Source organism: Wasmannia auropunctata, unplaced genomic scaffold (assembly GCF_000956235.1).
Source record: "Wasmannia auropunctata unplaced genomic scaffold, wasmannia.A_1.0 LD336000.1, whole genome shotgun sequence".
NCBI classification, from domain to species: domain Eukaryota; kingdom Metazoa; phylum Arthropoda; class Insecta; order Hymenoptera; family Formicidae; genus Wasmannia; species Wasmannia auropunctata.
This window is the reverse complement of record NW_012026890.1, coordinates 829283-852126: the sequence shown is the minus strand read 5'-3', so window position 1 is coordinate 852126 and position 22844 is coordinate 829283. Positions and strand designations below refer to the sequence as shown.

General features: G+C 37.9%; 1 protein-coding gene and 1 long non-coding RNA gene across 2 annotated transcripts in view; one reads left to right on the top strand and one right to left on the bottom strand.

Annotated features, from left to right (window-relative positions):
- LOC105453278 (neural-cadherin) overlaps positions 1-22844 on the top strand; it is a 150341-nt gene that overhangs the window by 56593 nt on the left and 70904 nt on the right. The window lies entirely within an intron of this gene.
- The window catches only part of LOC105453282, a 146419-nt gene continuing 145543 nt past the window's right edge, over positions 21969-22844 (bottom strand). Inside the window, exon 3 of the long non-coding RNA XR_974848.1 lies at positions 21969-22605. This is a non-coding gene — a long non-coding RNA (uncharacterized LOC105453282). The remainder of the gene's footprint in view (positions 22606-22844) is intronic.

Genomic DNA, 22844 nt, shown 5'->3' with positions numbered 1-22844 from the left:
CATTACGCGACGGCTGACAATAGCAGCCATTAATTTCGTTGAAGAACTTTCTAATAAGCGTCATCGACTGTGTAGAAATGTAAAGAAATAGCATTTTTTTCTTCACTTTTCAAACTTTTATTTTGTTTTCATTTTCTTTACATACCTGTAATTTATTATTAATCTTTTAATTTTATAAGTCTTTTTGTACTCTCGGTAATCACATTTATTGTAGAGATATGATAATGCTATTTAATTTTTACACACATACACAAATATAATATAATCTTTTAATGATAAAATAGAAATAAAAATGGGCAAATCGAATATCCGATAACGGTAAATAATGTAATAAAATGCGTGTATCTGTGTAAAGCCCATAAATTGCTATAAAACAAATGCAATTTTAATCCGTTTTTCATGTAATCGACAAATTGTATTTTATACACATTTCTGTCACGCAAAAAATTTAGTTAATGGAAAAATTTTTATTACAACGCGTAGAAACGAAAACTCTACATTTTTTCGTTTCTATTTAGTTTTTTTTCATCCTTTTTAGTTTTTAGTTACTTTCTTCAATTTTTATTTTAGTTTAAATATGTACGTGCGTATCCTCTCTATTTTAAAACGCGCGAGAAATCTAGAAAATTATTAAATGAATATTTAACATTAAATGAAGAATTCTCCGGATTTGATAATTTTTTAAATTATCCTCTACAAAAAGAAATATTAGAATTTTCTGTGTAAGGTTACTATATTAATTATTATAATTTTATATAACTCAACGTACATTCGCTCGCGTATGCACAAAATCATGTGTTTCGAAAATGTTACGTTCCCGTAAATAAAGATCCCAATCTTGCAGTCTCTGACTGCACAGTCGGGCATATGCACAGCACTTCACCAATGGTCCATGGAATAACATTGGAGCGCGGAGACAGAGAGTCCCTAGCAAACATGCACACCCTAACTTTTATTGAACACGATAACGTCCGTGCTAGCTGCCGCGCTTCTCCATAAAACCGTGCGCAACCGCGACATAAAACAAAGTGTATACGGGCGCAGGCTTTACTCATCAATTCCTACATTTTATGCTGGAATTCCCGGAGAAACACAGTACCCGCCCGCGACTAATTACATTTCATGCCGTTCGCTCTTACAACGGAGATTAACGCGGAAGCTCTGAGCTGAGATAATTTATCTATCAAAATTGTTGCGCATACGAAACGGTTCAGAAAAATGGGGAAATTCTTTCGCTAAGCACCATTTTTCATGCATCACGTACTGAGAAAATTTTTTACGGAATTATGAAATTTTGGATGAAATCTTCAACAAAAAACAAAAATTAAAAAATTATGAGACTTCCAAGAAATACTGAAAATTTTACAATAAGATGTAAATTTTATTATTTAAAAATAAGTATGTATATAAAGAAATTTAAATTTTGGCATAAATTTAATGTTAAAAATACGACGCACTATAAAATGAATCGTTTCTGCTCTTACAATTTCCGAATTTTACCGAAGTAAAATCTTGAAGTTTCTCATCGGAGATATAACGAGGAATCTAATTCTCATTTCAGTTAAGTACCTAATTTCGTTGAAATTAATAGATAGAATTGCCATTTTGTCCGCAATAGCTTTTATGTAAGCGCAAGAAACGGAGAGATGTTCTCCATGCGTTATACGTCATACTTTAAATGTGTCAGTTTCTCGTACGATAAATATCGCAATAAATGTATTATTTGATTTCAAGGCGCCTTGATACTGCAGCATTTTTCAATCGATGTTAATCGTATTGTACAATCGACGGAAATGGACGGAATTGATTTGACCGAATTGATAGCCACGGATTCAAATGGAACGTAAAAAAAAAGGGGTGGGGGAGAAGGACGTTTCGCAAAAGTTTCCATGACAATACGCCCTGTAGGCGCGGGCATAGAACTCGGCCAACGATCCCTGTAATCTAGGATGAATGTGCAAAACGGTGCGGCTATACCCGGTGATATTCTGACACCTCTTTGTCTCACTCGCGATACGCCGTGCATGCGGTCACAATGGAGGATCGACTATCGACTTACAGTTTACACAGCACCCACGTAGGTCCCGTTTTCAATAGTTTGCGTACGTTACGCTATTTAGCGAATCGTGCGATGTTCAAGCACAGTTTATTTTCTACAATCAGCATTGGAGAACGATTAAATTTCCCCTCAATCGCCATGTTCGAGATTTCGATTACGTGAATTCGCATTTAATCAGCGTACGGAATAATATTTTCGAAACACGAAGAGATACGAGTCGCGTGAAGTTGCACAAAGGAAATCAATTTATATAAAAAACAAAATTGTTTATGTCGGATTAATAATACTTTGCACGCGATAATATAGTTCAATATTTATTTTACACTCGATACAATATACGTGTGTATACATTTATTCAAATAATATAAATTTCAGTTTTAATAAAACCTATAACAACACATCGCACACATGTGAATCTTTTTGGAATATTTTAAAGGGGAAATTTAAGTACATCGAAAGTGAAATAATTAAATTAATAACGTGGCATTATTTCGACAGTCTGTATAATAAGACGAGACGAGTTTGTTTCTCTAAAAGGAATTTTTGATTATCGGCAAAAAACGTCTCCCTTTATTTTCTCAGAAATCCATTATTTTCCTACGCTTTATAATATATTAGAAATGACGCTCCAATCCTTCTGGGAGCTCTGAGTTTAATCAATTTTATGAACTTTACTAAAATGAGATTCCAGACTTTATTACAATATCGATCTTGAATGTTTCAGATCAAGTCGGTAATCATAAAACTTTACATTTAATGCATGATTTATATGTAATATCAGCTTTAATAAAGGTAAAACGCGAGCGGAGATCTCGCCAACATTTCCGCGATTCAATTCTTACATCGGTAAAAATAAATTTCGCTTAAGTTCGCGGAGACAAAATTCTTTTTCTGCTGATTTATCGTTCAATTTCAGATGGAATAATAACGTTATCGAAAGTGCTTTTCAATGCTTCTAAAATTATTCCTTATTTTTGCAAAAACAAATCATAAAAACGAAAGAATACTATTTATTACTGTTATTTAATTCCCATTATTTGATTCTTCAAAACTATTCATTGAAATTATAGCAAGTATTTTATAAGAATTTAATTAATTTCGCTCTCTCTCTCTCTCTCTCTCTCTCTCTCTCTCTCTCTCCATAAAAATAGTAGATATGTGAAGCTTTAATAATATGTGAAACCCGAGTTGCATGCCAAGCGGTTCCGGCAAATGATAAATGTCAGCGAGAAGTAAATTCAGACCATTATATGGGACGCACAAATGTTATTCTAGAAATAATGAGTAGTGAATGAACACGAAGCATTCGTCAACGCAAAATAATCGTGCACGGGCATCAAATTACTTCTTGCACGATGGTATATGTAATTCTTAATGTGATAGCAAAATTTGCATATTCAAAAACACGTCGACGTTGTTCGCATATATAGCCATGCTCGAATTGCGTTAGTTTCCAATTAAACTCCTCTTCCATTATTAATATCAGTAACTACGAACTTGTCATACGAGCATTATTGAATTTCAACGCTAACTTGTTGACGGTTTCAGAACATGACGCAATACCTTAGCTCCTGCTTATTCCCGTTGTTACTTTAATGATGAAAATTCTGACTCAAGAACTTCTGACTTGATATTTTAATAGAACGGTATTGAAATAAAAAGATGTGTCAAAGTTCTAAAAACACAATAAATTAAAATAAAACTCGAAATAATAAAACTAATTTTTTATCTTGTACAAAATGGTTAATAATAAAATTATTTAATCATAATAATTATAATGGATAATAAAATTATATTATGTTAATAATTTATTAACGATCGCAATAAAATTCATAATTTATAAAATTAATAGTCATTCGTAAAATTCGATATTAATGTTTAAAAAAAAGGGAGAATTCTTCATTAAATAAGATACGAATTATTTATATACAAAAATATTAAATGTAAGTTTATAGCTATGTTATTAGCTAAGCAGTTTGTTGAACAAAATTTCGCGGTTAATTATGTCTCACAGCCGCAGCGAAATTTTCTCGATAGTGTTAACATAATGCATTCTCGTATCTATTTTCTTCGCCATTTTAGTAACCCAGTTTCCGTGAAAAAATAAATATTATTACAGTCCACCGTTTTCGTTTATACATGCAACATTACGGTGTTAAAAGCGCCGCGTGCATGCTGCGCAGTATATATTAAATATCATTCCGTATATTTTTGTGTATTTTAGTTTATTTATATTGCACAATAATATCAGCATATAAAATATTTCGTAGAAAATTTATTATTCACGGGGATGTGTGTCAAACTTTTTTCTCCCACAGACACTTATACTTCGCGTCATAGTCAAGATTTATTAATAGCGATAATTAAGAAGCTTTACCGAGCTTAGAATTAAAACCTCATAACGTGCTTTCGTTTAGCAATTAATTCGCCGTGGATTTTTTCCTCCGCAAAAAAGTTCAAGATTTCATTGCTGAGATAATTGGCACTAAATTCAATAAACCTCGATGTTCCATTCTTATTTCGTCGCCGCATTCCCGCACTCGTATATACCCGCTTTCATAGAAGGCAAACGAATGGTTTCGTAATCGGCGCGCGAAACGCATATCGAAACGCAATTTTCTAATCGACTAGCGAACTTGGTAATACAGCGAACCAAGCGCGCGCATTGGTCTGAAAGGTTTCTGTAAACGCAGTCAGACGTTAATAGCAACCGCTATGTATGTACCCGCGGTATATATCACAATGACAATTAATAACGGTAATTGGACGAGGACCATTAAGTCGCTGCGTCCCGAACCACGCTCTACGTGCTCTATGCACGGCAAAGTGCATTTGACGGCAAAGAGGAACGGAGGAAGGGGGAAGAGAGAGAGAGAGAGAGAGCTGCCACAGTTCGCGCGTACTCTGCACAATTCGCATTTGATACCGCTCCATATGTACATCGGTACTTCCTGAAGTGCATTCTGCAATAAATGAAACCAGTCTCTTCCGGCGCGAGAGATCGATATCGGCTCTTCGGTTTTCCGACTTAATGGCGCGCAATTTTTCCGGTAATTTTTTTGCAATGCTCTTCTTTCACAATCTCTCTCTCTCTCTCTCTCTCTCTCTCTCTTTTTCTCCCTTTCTCGGTCCTTTTCTCCTCTTTCCTTGAGCGCACGTCGCTACATGGTGTTCGATTAAACGGCACACGTGTGCGAATTTTCCGGGTCGTCCAGCAAAGAGCAGCACGGCACGTCTCTCCTTTCTCCCCGAGATAAACCAACCGGGGTCGCGACTATTAGCTCTCTTCCGCGCTATCGCCAATAATTTCCGTCGCGCATTCGTTTATCTAACGCGCGAGAATGAAAAAAAAAGGAAGAAAGAAACAGGAGGCGGGGGAAAATAGAAGGGAAAAAGACACCTCCGACCGGTAAAAATCGACGATGGATTCAACAACGCGCGCGTAACGCGAGATCGCGGAGGAGAGAGAGAGGTCACATTTCTCCTTGTTTCCGATGCACTTCCGAGATGCGCTACCGCGCGCGCACACATTTCAGTTCCTCGCGATTTAACGAACTCACCGCGGGGTTGTTTAATTAACTGCATTATTCTCTTCTCGGTTCACGTCGTGCTCGCTTTGTTTCGGATTAAGTCGTATATATCGGAAAGCATCGTGGAAATATATTCGCGGTTTCAGTAACGTCAACAATTCGATTCCGTGTTTATCACCTCGATCCCGTTCCACCTTCGCGTTACGGAGAGCCGTAATACATATCTTTACGATACTGTTTTTAGCTGTTTTGATAAAATTAATATCATTCGCGATGTTGCAATTTAACGCCGGGTTTGACGGAACAAGCGCAACAATTACGGAGCACGCAAATATTAAATCACCGCATAATATAAACATTCATTTACATTAATCTATAATAATCCATAAATGATCGAACGGATTTGCGATAATTTAATTTTAACTATATATTCAACACACATCTATTTCCGTATATTCCGAATATTTTAAGAACGAATATATTAATACGTTATGCACAGTATTATGCACATACTAGAACAAGAGTGAGAATAAAATTAGCTCATCTCTAGCGCGACAACGAATTTATCATTAGATAAACACTTTTCATAAATATTTAGCCACTAGTTGCACTGGTGCACCTTTGCGCTATACATTTAATATTAATGGTGTTTCCTGTTTGCAAGTTTTATTTGTCCAATTAGCTGGTCTGTGTCTCGCAAGAGACGCGCGCGTTAATTTGTAAATTGCAGATCTCCATGTCCTTTTCCTTCACGCTCGCAAAATCACGGTAAAATCGAAGCAAGCGCATGTCTTTCAACATAACTCGTTAAAATCTTCAAAATTATGCTCCATAATATTTCGTACATTTCGCGCATTCTATTCATATCGAAAATACAGACGAGATTATTTAACTCTAAAAAATATATATATATGTAAAATTTGATTTTTCGCAATCTTATTTATTTTATTTACATCCTAATATACATTTAAGCCAAATTAGACATAATTCAAGATTTTACTCTAGATGAACACAACATGCTTTCGATCGCGCTGCGCGACGCCAGTTCAGAACTGCTGAGATTTTTGCCGTTATTAATTATTTCCAGAGTGCAAGAAAGTTTCGCGCGGCGATCGTTTATCTTGCGGACTATTCCCGCTTGTTCCCGCGCGTAAGCGGGAAGCTGTCGTTCGTGGAAGCGTTATAAATCTTGGATATTAACGGAAGCGCCCGATACGCGGTCAACTCGAATATCGTTGAGCATTCCGCGCGATTCCTTAAGCGAGCCACTCCGCCAACTTATCTCGACGCGTAATGGACTTGGGAGGGAAAAGAAGCCGCGTCCCTGCTACCCGGGAGAGAGCCATGTAATCCTGCCGCGCTCCGTTTTTCTCTTAAGTAGGTTTTTAACGTCATCCGCAGAAGAGGATGCGACGATGACGAGATGCACGACGACGGAAAGTAAAATGGCTTCTTACAAAAGCGCGGGGCAGGAAATAAGCGATATTTTCTTGACGGCGCGACGCTATTTACTAACGCAAAGTCACGATCTGCATCGAGATGTAAATATAACGCTGCGTTACGGAAGTTAAACGTCAAACGGATGTAAACAGCTTCCGATAAATTTATCCGAATGCGTCGTTTAGTCGTGAATTTAATTATGAAATTATCCGCCTCTGTTTGTGACACTCTTTTTATATTTCACGAGAAACAAAACAGATCCAGAAACAAATAAGATTGCATATTATACACGTTTTATGCAAGTATTTATCAAATATATAAAATGTCAAACTTAAATTGCCAAACTTGCTCTGCCACGCATTTTATTAAATATAATAATTATAATAAATATAAATTTCTCTATTGTCTTTCAATCTTTACATCAAAACATTTCGAAATAAATAAAATTATTTAATTAAACAAATACTTCTTTGTTAAGAGCTTTCACTTTTTCAAAAGCTATAACAATAAAATAAATGTAGAGAATAATATTAATGAAAAGAAATGGCAATAATAATATTTAATAATGAAACAAACGTAATGAAAATAATGAAATCATATATAAAATAATTTTAATAGAATCTAATATGATGCTAGAGCACAAATTACTATTAATTCCTCTTATTTGTCTCGTTAATTCATTCGTTTCATTTTACCACTTATTTCATTTTGTCGAAACGTCCGGATTATAAATCAACGTCGCGCCGCGCGCGTATATCGGCGCGCGGCAGCGGCGGCCGACATTTCGATTCAGAGGTTAGGTAATTCATGACGACGCGCGCTGACGGGATATGTAAAGCGCGCGCCAAAGCGCACATCCTACAGCGCGACAACGTTCAATCATCATCGCCAGCCAAATAAACGGGACAGTTAATCACGCAAATATAATAACTGAATTTATTTACCGGCCGACACCTGTTATTTTGTCCACCTCGCCGTTGTTGCTCTCCCGAAGAATCGCGCCTTCGGGCCGTGACCTGCATCGCCAGTAGAACAAACGGATCAGAATGTCACTTGTCGCGTTCGCACGCACGAATAAACGATCGCCCGTGATTCACATTCGACACTCCCGACACACGTCTTGCCTCGCGAATCGCGAGATCGAACGACACGACGCGAGAAAACGGAGTCGTTCGTCGCGTCGCCATGACCGGCGTCGGTCGTCCCGTTTAAGGTTAGGCACACGAGATATTCGAACGAGCCGCCGGCAACTTCACACCGTCGTCACGTGACCGACGCCGCGACGCCGTCGCTACGCCTCGGTGGCGCGCGCGCGACTCTCCCCCCTCCTCCCGCCCGCGGACCCCGAGCGGCAATGCCGGCGACATCGCGTGAGGCGTGACGTCACGGTGTCGCTGGTGCGCACGCGCGCAGCTCGCCGCCCGCGACGCGACTCGGAAATCTTCTTGCGCCCAAAGTACGAATCCGATTGCCGTCTAGGGAACGGCTAGACGCTTGTCTCACGTTCCTCAATCATCGCCAAAGTCCGCTCCCCTCCCCTCCCGCCCCCCTCCTTGATGTTTCGTCATTCCGGCCGGCCAAACGATATGCGAAATGAAAGAGATATCGGACGCCGACTCGGAGCGCGACGAGGAACGCCATTACGAGCGCTCGCGACGAACGAAACGTTCCGCAAATTATTCCGCTGTTTAACGCCTCGCGGGTCGGACACTCGCGCTCGACTCGATACTCCCGACGTTCGTCCGTCGATATTCGCACACGGCGACGGTGAATACGGCGGAAGTGCTTCCTCGGAGACGGAGAAACGGCGCGACGACACTCGACGGGACGTCCGCGACGCGTTGGCTCAAAGCGAGGTACTACGCTAGTCAAAGCGGCGATGAGCAGTGAGTGACGGAAGGGGCGCGCGCGGCGCCGCGAAGTTCGAAACGAGACCTGTTGTTGTCGTCGCGCGCGTTTAAACGTATCGCATTAAAGACTGCGATCACCGACGAGATATTATTAAAGACCGAAACACCCTTACGGGAGTTAGCGTGGCTGATTTAGTAATTGCTAAAATTTGAGCAATTAGTCAATAATATAATATTAATTTAATGATTTATTGTTAGCCCGGAAAAAAAAGTTCCACATATAATTGTATACAGTTATATGCAAAATATGTTTAATATGTTTCTTTCCTTTGTAAAATTATTCTTTAATACAAAATTGATAATAATAAGAAGAAAACATAAAAAATAATTAAAAGAATAATTTTTACATTGTTTTTTTTTACAAAAAATAAAGTTTTAAAAAATGAGAAAAATTGTTCATATATAATTATATATGTATATTTTTAATCACTTATAAATGATTATATATGAGCAATTTTTCTCATTTTTTAAAACTTTATTTTTTGTAAAAAAAACAATGTAAAAATTATTCTTTTAATTATTTTTTATGTTTCCTTCTTATTATTATCAAATTTATATTAAAGAATAATTTTACAAAGGAAAAAAAAACATATATGGACATATTTTACATATAATTATATATAATTATATGTGGAAATTTTCCCGGGTTATATAATGAAAATCATGATCTTAATAATGTATTATTTAAATAAAGTGCAAATTTATGTCAAAAGTCGATAACATCGACACTCTGCAATTACCGCCGGGCTGGCACGAAAATTTGCCCAGAACTGACGGTCTTTAACAGTATCTCGTCGGTGCTGCGACCGATTATCACTGCTGTGCTTTAAGGCGATTAACATTATATCGTACCGATGATTTAGCGATATCGTTACGCGATAATAATTGTATTAAATACGGCGTGACGCGATTCGATTTTTCAAGCCCCGATGCCCGCCGCGTACGATACGATTGATAAATGAAAGCGCATTAATTGCCTCTCTCCTCCCTCTCTTTCTCGCCGAATGAAATACGGAAATGGGGAATCTATTGTGCGCCTTTTAAATCCCACCTCGGAAAGAATGTCGATGCGATTCCCGGCGAGAATCAAGAGACACGCACAATGGGTGGCGCACGATAAACAGAACTACCGCGCGAGAAAAATGTTTACGTTCTTTCCGGAAGCGGGACGAAATTTTGCGGAACACGTTGCCGATCGTTAGAGTACATATTCCAATTTTAACAACGCCGACGGAACCTTCCTTCGATTATCGAACACACACAGATTTGCGTAATTCGAATCAGCGTATCGCCTAATTTATGGACCTCTTATACACCGCTGCGCTGCGCTGCACAACACAATTGAACGGCGACAATAGACGCTGCCTGCGGCGTTTCTACCGTATGCTTACCTTTCATCTCGCTCGGAGCGAGCGAATTCGCAAAAACTGTATGTACGTGTGTAACCGTCGCTATGCGTAAACACCCAGATTACACGCAGCCACTCTCTCGGCGCGTTCTTGTTGCGACGAGGAATCTCGGCTCGTCTCGACGCAGGTTTGCAGCGTTTGAATACGATAAACGTCGCGGAACTCCGAACGCTTCACACACAATTTGCGTGAGAAAGACAGAGAGAGAGAGAGAGAGAGAGAGAGACAAGTAGCCTCGCATGCTCGCGGGAGATTTCCCACTTCATAAATATTCACGAGGATCGAGGACGGAATCGCGCTGCAGCGGCGCTCTGAGAAATTTCCGAGACGTGACAGTTTTTCGCGGAGAGCGCACACGAGAGAGAGAGAGAGAGAGAGAGGCGCTCTCTCTCGAATCATCGTGAATCCAATTTACATTATACGTAGGTACGTAGGTACGCGGATCTAATTCGCGCTACAGGGCGCGCATCCTCTCACCGCGTCGCCCTCAGGTGGGCAAAGGACTCGCCGGGGCAAAGGATTTACACTTCACCGAAAAAGAAGAGGCACCTCTCGAAATTCCTTATCTCCCTCGCGCGAGCATCTTTTTTCACCCGCTTCCAGCGCCGAGGTCTTATCGCATTCCGTAAATCCCCGTTAAAGAAGAGCATTTTTTTCTTCAACATCCCGGAATGGTCCAGGCAGCCCCCTCGGAAAACTGCTAACGTCCGCTTGAAGGCAGATAAGCGCGCGCTTCAAAACTCTTCTACCTTATTTCGCGATCGAGGAACACGTTCGTTATTAATAATATAGAAACGTATAAAAGAAAGATATTGTTGTTATTTTCGTAGAAATCTTTTTGCAGATGTGTACAAGATATATTAAACGTATCTTTAAAATTTTAAATAGATCTTTTTAAAAATAGAAGATTTTTAATCTATTTTAATTAATTCGAGATTATTGAAGCTTATTAAAAAAATACGCGAAATTTAAAAAAATCTTATAAATAATTAACTTTACTATTATTCGATATTTTCCAAAATTTTATGAATCTATAAAAAAATAACTTCTTTAATTATTTTAAAATAGAAGATTTTTAATCTTTATTAACACAATTAATTCAAGATTATCGAGTTTATTCAAGAAGTACGCGAAATTTTCCAAAAAAATTCTTACAAATAATTAACTTTATTATTATTTGATATTTTTCGGAATTTTATGAATCTATAAAAAAATAACGATTGAATGATTTAGTGACTGAACTGTCGCGTAGAGACAATTTTGTTACAATTGAAAATGAAATGAGCTACGAAAATGGATAGCGATCTGCGAAAATTTAATTAAAGAAAAACGACGACGATAGATATCGGCCGAAAGATCCGCGAATAAAAAGCGGCGCGATTGTTTCGAAATGAAATACGCCAGGCTAAAAATACAATGGGGTGATCTATTACCTGTCAACCTGTTCGCTATTGACTGGCAGATAACCAGTGATAGTAATTTAATATTATCGGACGGGCCGGCTGCAGTGACGCATTATTGTCAATTAACGTCAGACTGAGGAACTATTGAAACACGCGACTTTAATAGATAGTTTACGAAATGAAATACTATCCAGAATCCCCGTAGCCGATGTTGATCCGGTATTAACGAACGCGATCGAACACGAGACGAGACTGGGGCGATAAATGCGCGCGTTTTAATGGAATTACTTAATGCGACAGGACGGTATTTGCACGTGTGGGGACGCGTAATACGCAATGGCGCGAACGCATCGAGCTCTCGGCTCGTATCAAGTTTTCGTTTATGCAATAAATTTTGAAATTTATGAAAATGTAGTCGGGAATGCTTGCTCTCTCTCTCTCTCGTAGCTTTCGCGTTCTCGTTACACGCGCGACTATTACGAGAGATTTTTCAGGTCACGTTACCGCAAACCCGGAGAGAAGACAGTGAGAACGGTGGACAATTTATAGAAATTAATTATATATAAATGTTTTCTTGCTTTACATATACGCGACAATAAAATAAGTAACGCTAACGAATTCGTTCATTGTATTTGAATTCAAACTTCATTATTAACGATAATCACGAGAAAATAAAAGTCATTTTTAATGTCACGATAAAAATGCGCCTCATTGATATAAAAAGAGTAACGTTTCTAGATTTAAGTAATTATTATCTTTTCGATAAAAGTAATAAGATACGCAATTTAATTCAAAATTTATTCCTTTAATGTTTTCAACATGGATATTAGATTCATTTAAAATCTCGGTACATAAATAAATCTAGCTTACGATAGTTGTCATGTGCAGTGTTTAGCACATAACGCGTTGTAATATAAAGATCGATTATACGACGTGTAGGCACGTACGGCCGTAGTTAGATTAATCGATTGGCAACGAGAGTATCGGATACAATTTATATCCTGCGTGTACTTGGATATTGCGAACATCGCAAATGCATTCTGCATTCCGTGGCGTAGTGTAAACTGCATACGTGACACTGAATGCATCGTCAGATACGTGTGCAATAGATGGCAGCGTAACTATTCGGCGATTAGGAATTTGTATTTTTCACCCCCGAGCTCGAAAATGTAATAAACGTTCTTTTTTTTTTCAAAATAATAGAAGCAAGAAGATAAGATAAATTATTTTCATTGAAAAAAGTTACTGCAATATGTAAATTAAAAATTACTCTAACATATTTTATAATATATGTAAATGATTGCATATGATTCTAAACTTTCTTTTTTTCGTCCGATTAAATAGATATCGTCGTTTAGAACATTTAGATCGTTTAATTATTTAGCAAAAAAATTGTTATTGATAAAAATGTCGAATTATCCGAAAAGTGTTCGTTTTGAAATGAAAACTTAAAGAAATGCAAAGGCAACGTTTTCATATGTAGATATATGCATATACCTTTACTCAATTACATGCATATGCTTGTGTTTCACAAGCGCGTGCATCCTTTTTATATAATTTGAAAATTCCAGCTTTCTGCAACTCAGTTTTCTCGATGGAAAAGCTTTCCTGCAGCAGCACGAACTTTCCATACAACTTATTTCGATACATTTTCTCACCAAAAGACAAATCGATGTGTTGCGTGATGCGTTGCATGATGGATGATTTTATTTACTTAGAAACAGAACTCTAAGAGGTCCACTGCCAGATTTCGCCACGCGTGACGTGTATTGTATATGTATATATATATATATATATATATATATATATATATATACAGGTATATACCGGAGGGCTACTTGCCTCACGATATGATCTAACTGGGCTTGGTGCAACTTTAATAAGATTATTCTACGCAGCGTGTACACTGTCCTAGATTAACTTTGTACGATCCGGTTTGACCTAGCTGCGGCAACTCTAGTCGGAATAATCTATAGTGGACGTGAATTGTATTGTCAATGACGGTCAACGTTAAACATGACCTACTTATTATAGTTGCACGGACCATTTAAATTTTCACGTCAGAAACGATCAGTTTAACTCTGGTAAAATTAAACTGATGAGTCTCGTTAAAGATATCACTAATTAAAATTACATCTAAATGCAGATATAAAACTTGTGAGTTTCGGCGTGAAAAATTTTACATGGTTTAGCTGGTGGCCGAAATAGGAGGAGGGTGTCTCTCTCTCTCTCTCTCTCTCTCTCTCTCTCTCTCTCTCTCTCTTTCTCTCTTGGATATTTTCTCGCGAAACCGGTCACGTATTACGAGCATAGATTTTCGAGGGAACGCTCGCTTAAATGTAAAAAAGGCGCACGACAGAGCAGACAAGCAATTAGTCTCCGGCGACTAACTGCACTTACGAAGTAAGTGCATCATCATCGTACCGTATCGTGGGGGTGGCGCGGGACGGGGAGGGGGTGCACACGAGGCGGGCAGTAAAAACTTCCTAACGTCGCAAATTTTCCCGTCACGTAAACAAACCATCGACGGCGCCCAGACACGCCAGCATAACGGAAACGGTATAGCGACTGCACGACTGGAGGCGGCTACACGGGATGCACGATCGTTTCGTTGCACGTCGGTAAATAACGAGCACAATAATGCACTCCGTTGCACTCCCCGCGATTTTGACCGTATACAAAATATCGATTTTATAGAAGGGCGACCGAGGCCTTCGAGGTCGCTGGGACATGGAGATACTTGATCTGTGAATATTCTATCTCTCTTAATAACCACAAGTTATACTTCCCGCCCAGCTCGATGTCGTTATAAATTTGGATTTGCACACGGTAAGAACGATTTCTTGGCTGGAAGGTCCAAAAATTTTGCTGGATACACAGGTCTGAAAATAATTCTGTCGGACCGTCCAAAATAAAGTTGGAAATTCATACTGGTTGCTAGAACATTAAAAACGTACTTCTACAGCAATGCTCGTTGTTTTTGAGTTTCCAACAACATTATTTTGATGGTCCAATAAAATTACTTTCAAATCTGTATTCCAGCAAAATTTTTAGACCTTCCAGCAAAACCGTTCTTTTCTTGCAAGTATAAAATTCTTGTACGTGTCGAATATTTCAAAATTATTATCCAGACATAAATGTCAAGATAAATTTGACATTTACGTAGAGCATTAATTTTATAAAAAGAATTGTTAGCAAATTTTCATAAATCTTCAATATCTCGACAATTAAACTCTGTCTTTTTCTGTTTGGATAAAGTTAAGATTAACTTCAAATATTTGCTGTCTATCTATCTATCTATTTCACTGTTAAAATAACATTACATTTCTCTCAATTTCCGATTGTAATATCCGTGATTGAAAAGATGTCCGGTCGTTCTGGGATATCCCGGACCAATTTGGCTCTTACTTTCCGCCGTTGTAAATCCGAACCTGCAAATATCGCTGTTGCAGATGGTGCGCGAATTGCGCTCCCCGTTTGAGCGGCAAACCGATTCTTTTCCGGACACATTCAGCGCGAATGCGCTTCTTATTGCGTATGTAGGGAAAGCCAGAATTACCCGCCGGCGAGATATGTACATACCCGCCGGTTCGAATGCACCATAATCCCCCCTCCCCCTCCTCCCGTTAATACCGCCAAGTGCGTGTTTCATCGTGCACGGCGGTAAATAATTCGCGCAGGCGAATGCAGGGCGAAATCGCACGCAGGTGGCCGGATTGTATCGAAAAGCTATAAAAGCCCTCCCTTCCAATGGACCGGGATTAATTTCGCATCGGTCCCGGACACCTTCGCGCGCGTATCAATCGAATATTTGAAGGACCCCCGGTCGCACATTGCTAACTATCTATTGGCGCCAAATGCACACGTATACGCATACACACGCGTGAGGAGATTGTTCATTTCGCTCACTTCGCTAGGAAACTGTCAGCGAAGATAAATACTCTGTTTCGGGTGCACACTGCACGGATAGAATTTTTAAACCGTGTGATTCGCATCGCTTCTCCGTTGATTAATGTGAAGCGCAATGAGATGCTTTTCGACAGATAATAAAATAATAAATGGCTCCGCTGTGACTGTGACTGTTTATTATTTGACTTGAACGTATTTCGAAAACATGAAATATTTTATATACTAAAATAAGCTATAGGTAAATTGACAGTAAAAAATTGTTTTTTGTTTTTAATATGAAAGTTTGAAACGTTCGCACTGAACATCTAGATACATTAACGCAATATGATTATTTTCAAAATTTAATATTATTGTCCACGTAAAATCATATTTTTATTTACTGTCAGAATAAATGCTGTTTTTATTTTTCCATGACAAAATCAATAGAACAACAATGGAGAATTTATCATTTAAATTTTTAATTTACATAATTTTATGTCGATTTCATTATTTTTAACTATATAAACTAAAAAATTCATTATCTTTTTGTATAAAGGGCTAAAGATAAATGTGATTATATTTTAAATGAATAATTGAATTGTAGCAATTAATCGAGATCAATTTTTATATGCTAAATATTGTTTTATTATGATTTCTTTGTTTACTTGTGTTAAAGATGTATACGGATGTATAATATTTAACACATTGTCAAGTGATTGCACGCAGTAGATTTATTTTCCTTCAGGGAATAATACGAGCGCGTATGTACTAAGTCGGACTTTTAAAAAAATTATGAGCAGAAAACTAACTGCAGCATCGATATAAAATTCTCTGGGGCTTCGAGTTGGCACGTGACTGCACCTCTGCACTGCAAAGTAACTTGTTATACACTACTAGATGCAGAGTATTCCCAATGCGTACTGCTACGTTTCCATACATAAATTCATATCTCTTGCAAATATATAATACTTTTAAACACGTATAAATATTTAACATCGATAATTTACATAAAACACGAAAGTTCAACTATTTCCGTTTCTTTATCGTATAAGATATAACGTAAATGCGTGTAAATGTATGTCAGTATACAAACTAGTGAAAAACAATTAAATATTTTAGATACTCGAGTGTGTTTATAAATGCATTCGATTAATGCGATTAATAATTTGAAATAATTATATAGTAGATATTTTAAACGTTAACACATCGATTAATCTATGTGTTAACGTTTAAAATAAATTAAATAAATTAAATTAATTAATTAAAATAAATTTATTAAATAATATTATTTTTTCACATTGTATCTATATAAAGATATACAATGTGAGAAAATTATAATTATATAAAATAAATAAAACACGTATTATTTTATTTTAAATATTTTTTCCGTTTGATTCCATAAAATATAATACATTTTATAGAAACTATATAAATAAATACGCATTGGTAAAAATATTTAAATATTTTTCAGCGTATGGTATTCGATAAAAACGAAATTTTTCTCAAATTTCATATCATATGTTTTAAATGTTAAAATAGTACCAGAAAATTGATATTTTGTTATTTTCATAGAAGCTGAATAAAGAGAAAATGGTACGTGTTTGTAAATTTCAACAAAACTACACAAAATACAATCCGCAAAGCATAAAACATTGCGAAACGATACTAATGCGTGACAGAGGAGGCCAAATACACATAAGATTGCTCTTGGGAGTTTCGCGCCGAGGAGGAGCTTTTTATTTCGTCGACGCAAGCGATACTCGGCGAGCGGAGAATCGAGATCGACGCGAAACTACATTTGGCGACTTCGTGAACTAGATGGAAGAGTTGTTATCCCTTTTACGCCCCTTTTTCTCTCCCGTCTCCACCTTTATTTTTCTCACGATTCAATTCCTATCACGTCGACGAAGTCGGAAATTATTCTGCTTGCGGCGCGTGGAAGAGCAGAATCCATATTCAACGTGATTTCCGCGATTGCTGGAAACTTTGACTTCCTGTACACGCCTATGTACAAACCAAAATCAATATCTCATTTTAAATATAAGGAAACATTTTTCCGTTCTTCCGATGACGTGATTTTATACCACGTTAACTGACATCGTGAATTCCATTAGTCGCTCTATAATAACCCAAACCGATCGATAGATGCGAAATAAATCTGGAACCCAAATAATATCCTGATTCTATTCTTAGAAGAGAAAAAGAAATGAAAATTCTCTGATGTAATTTTGTTAAGTGCACAGTATATATACATACGTATACATTTCTCTTCATATTTTTAATACACACAAAAGTTTCAGTATCAGATACTATCGACAATAATACATTATAATTTTCACATTTCCTTTCAGCTTTAAATTACTTAATGTAGAAAAAATTTATGTAATATAAATTTTATTTAGTTTTCTTTAGAATTACATCACTCTTTCAATCCATAAATCTATCGCATCTCTTTTATTTTCGAGATTAAATATTTCTGTAATTAAACTTTACATTAAGTATATTTTTAATTTAAATTTTATTCGTAACCTTTTAAGAAATTTGATTTATTAGAATTCTTAAAGTTTCAATTAAAACTTTCGTTGAAAACGTTTAAAGAGATCAGTTATAAAGCTTGAGCTAAATTGCAGTAACGCTTTAGAATGTATTGTAATATGTCAAAATACTCTCATTTCTCGAATTATGCATCTTTCTCTATTTATCAGGTATCGATCATGCCGTAACATCCGAAATAATTTAATTTTCTAATCATTTAGCTAATCCCCTAAATTAGTGAGTCTGTACATTACATTAGTAATTAATCTGGTTTATTCTCTCCTCCCTCGTCGCTGTATTACCTTGCATGTGCCATAAAGTACACCGAAATGGTCATGACTTGTGCGGATTATGTTTAAGGAGTTTCCGCGCGCGGTACTGAAAACGGCGTTATTAATCATTCGTAGCTTAAAGTTTTCCGCGATTTCTCGTAAATTTCATCCAACTCACATCCAACGGAGTTAGAGCAACTTGATACTGGGTCAACGATATGTAAGGCGCGGAGTACAAAGTGCTAGGTGCGCGCAGCAGTTTACATCCCCGTTGCATTCTGCAAGATTCCGAGTTTCTCTACGTAGCATACGGAACAAGTCCCCGTAATTAAGTCGATTCCGTCCATTCGAATTAACTTCAATAATTTATTTCGGGACGCATCCTCTACTCCGTCGGCGTGGCGTGCCGCTGAACTTTATACAGTTCCGCGACGTTATTCGCTGTAAATTAACGAAACACGAAATGCGCAATTTTTTCTTCGAGCGGTGGTCAATCGAAAATGTTAGAGAAATTAATAATGCTAGATTAATCGCATCTTATGTTTCGTCAATCGTTTATTATTCGGAATGCACTATGTTGTTCTTAATTTACGTATTTTATGATAATTTAAATTTATTATTTTTAACAGATTAATAGATTTAATGTTTATAATAGTCTGAAATACTATGGCTTCTCCTTTCCATTTCACACATTATTATTATTATTATTATTATTATTATTATTATTACTATTATTATTCATTCAACTATTATTATACTATTATTATATATATGTATATTTAGATTTAATAATGTAAAATGGAAAGGCGAAATCCGCAGTATTTTGAAATTTCCCGATTTATACCATTCGTTTCCGCCATCTGAATTTGATTTATTCCAATCTCGGCAATGCGCAATAATCCGACATCTGAATATTTGGATGTATTCGGAATTCGGATTCACTTCTCATGGTTCCCCAGCATGCCCGGATGCAATATCGGCGGTTCGCTTAGGAGACGCCTATCGCGAAGAAGACAATCGCCTCGCCTTCCCGGCATACCTCCTCCCAGACGAGTGCATTTTGCGAAGTCCGCGACTTTCGCCGCGTCGTCTGCGGATTCGGAAATTCATTTGCGTGACGAATATATCGATCTCCCATTGCGCTTTTGGATCGCTCCGTTATACGGAGCTCTCCGCAACGCCGGGGAAAGGGTCGACCTGCACCAAGTATTCCCCTTATTGCACGTACTTCCTGTCACGGCGTATTGACCCGGAAACACGTATATTCCGGGCAGCAGCATCGATGCCGGTGGTCCTCCCGTGAGACCATCAGGTACCACCACGGATATGATTCTCGATAATGTTCGAATCGCGGTGCTATCGAGTGTAAGGTTTAACGCGATTTCCGCCGGATACCTTCGGCCTTCCGGAGCGTCGATCTCTTCGACACGGGTTGCGCGAAAGGGTTCCCGATTGTCTCTTCCTTTCATTCCTCTTTTCGTTCCCCTAACGAGGGTCACGGCGAATCGGACAGAATCGGGGTAACGCCAGTTTTTTGTTCGTTCTCACGGACTTTTGATAAACGGCACCGAGAGAGAAAGAGAGAGAGAGAGAGAGAGAGAGAGAGAGAGAGAGAGAGAGAAAGAGAGAGAAAGAGATTGAAGGCGTTTGATGGATGAATTGTTCGCCACGGGATATCCGCGGTGTGAAATCAACTCGTAAAAAAAAATACGTGATTTATAAAGATAGTTATAGAATTTATTTTCTACTACAGGAAAAATGTAACGACCAATTCCTTGATGAATATGATGTCCGTTAATGAAATTTTTTTTAAGAGCTTCAGATACGGGGACATTTTATGTTTATAATTAAAAAGTTTATGACTTATAAGTTATATTATGAAAGAGAGAGAGAGAGAGAGAGAGAGATTTTTCTCTTTTAAATTTTTCTTAGATAATCGATATAAGAATGGCTGTATAAATTTACTTTCTGGTTCCATTTAATCAAATGATCCATAAGAAAGCTTTACAGCCAGAAGGGCATAAAATTGATTGTATTGATACTTTACATGCAGATGAACATTGAAAAACCTTATAAAAAAATCGCCATAAAAACTAATTATACACATCGAAAATCCATAACTTCGTGGGGTTTGTCAGCGTGGGTGCGGGTAAGACGCTTACAGTTAAATCACCCGGAGCATCGGCGAAGAAGCGCGGTAATAAACTCGCCTTCGCTATTTTTATGGCCGCCGTACAATATTTGCCCCGGTCTAAAGCACACTTGTAATTCCACTCGATCAAACCGGGACATTGAGTCTCTTTTTGTGCGCAATATATTCAAAATATTTTGCAAAAATCACACGTGAATTTTTCGTCGGAAATTTTCTCGCTCGAAAACTCGCTGCTCGCGCGCGCGGCCAGCCGCCCAGCGATTTCAATTCAACGAATAGCGACAAAACTTCTATTTGATGGGCAAACTTCGGCCCTCACGTCCAACATCAAACTTCACAAACAATTAATTCGAGGGATATCGGGGATCCATCGTGCCCGCCAGCCAGCATCGCATTTCCCGTGATTCTTCCCGCAAATCGCACGACCGCGGTCATGCATGATACTCTTGATAGGGAGAGAATTAAAATAAAAAGGTCACAGGGCCATGCGAGAAAAAATAGCGCTCGTCATCTCGAGCCTAGACGTCATAATCGCTTCTCATACATGGAAGCTTTAACGGTCATTCAAATGTCACGGCTTACTTCCTGCCGTTTCCGTTTAGTTAAAAAAATAATGGTGGATTTGCCAAGTTAAAAATAATACGTGCATTCGTTATATAACTGAGAGCGAAAGGGTTACGCTTCGTTCGGCTTAACGGCAGCCGTTTATTTTTCCTCGCAAGAACATGTTTTCAGAGGAGACCTTTGTCATCGTACATGCAGCAAACCTGTCCGTACATACACACTTTTTTGTCAACCATAAAATGTCCGAGCGCTTTACGTCGCTATATGCATTTACACGTCGCTTCATTATTCACAATTGAAGCGATGCAAATCGCTGTTTGCATTTCGAAAACGTTCTACATGTTGTACAAGGGCCGTCCCTGCCCTGTATAGGAGCTCTCTCTCTCTCTCTCTCTTCGGGTGGAAGGCGATGAGCTCGGGTCGTCGGGTCTCGATTCAAGTCAGCGCTTTTGAATTCGTACATGTACGAGACGGGACAAAACGCGGGATTGGAATGTCGAATAAGAGGCAATCCGTGGAGTCCGAGAGGAGAACAACGATGGCAAAAATGCCGGGGCAGTTCTGTGTATCGAGGAGCCACGATTCCGTCGCGATGGCCCGTATTGTCGTATAACCGCGACGTATACTGAAATTCTGGAAAGGCAAATGCTCAAGGATGATGCTCAAAAGCGACCGTATTACGGCTTTCTTCATGACAATCTTATCTCGGAAGGGATAAACGTGCGTTATACAAAGTTCACTTTATTTCAACGCATTACGAGAATATTGTATAACGTCTTTTAGGAAGGCGATTTTATACATATATATACTCGCCCAACGCAAGTAGTAGTTTATTTATCAAAGCAAAGAGTCCAATAAAAACGCTGTATAAAATTTTACATGCGACGGAGGAAAGAATAGTGAAATATGAAATACTCATTACGTTTTTATACCGTAAAAACGGACGGTATAATTTCACACAGGACATGTTCATTATGTTTGTATTTCAAATTTTATATTATGCATTTGCAGTGGTATAAACGCGAATTACACAAATTATCATATACGCATTGAAAATGTTTCCCTAAGAAAGATACGCGAAATTATAATACCTCGCCAATTTTCGCTCTACTTCGCGATCCTATATTCTTTCTCTACTTTTCACGTGTTTCTGTGAGAAAGATTTGACAATATAATTTTTTATTATATAAGGACGCTTCAGAGTGACCTGAATTTTGGCTCTTTATACGCCGAGAGCCGTAACTAAAGTGACCATTCGGTTAACCTGCACCTCATTCGGCTAGATCGAGGAGGTCGGAATTACGATGTGATTCGCCTTTATGAGCGCTCTTTAATTACGAGAACATAAGACGAATCCGCTTACCTCCGCCTTCTGGCCGTGTAGAATCGGTGCTTCTTCTCTCAAAATTCTGTGGCATTAGCTTACAATCTCATAGACATTATCTGGAACATTGAAAAATATTACTTTATTTTATAAATGTATTTACGGGACGTTTAATTATATACTTCTTTCTCCGATAGAGATGTTTTCTCCGAAGAATAGACTAATTTGGCGAAAATGTGCTGTTATTCCGAAACGTACACCGCAATTGTTTATTTTATCTCAGTAGAACAGGTTACAAGTTTTAGAGCACTTAATTTTAAAAAATATCAACAATCTCGAGAAATAACATTTTTCTTCC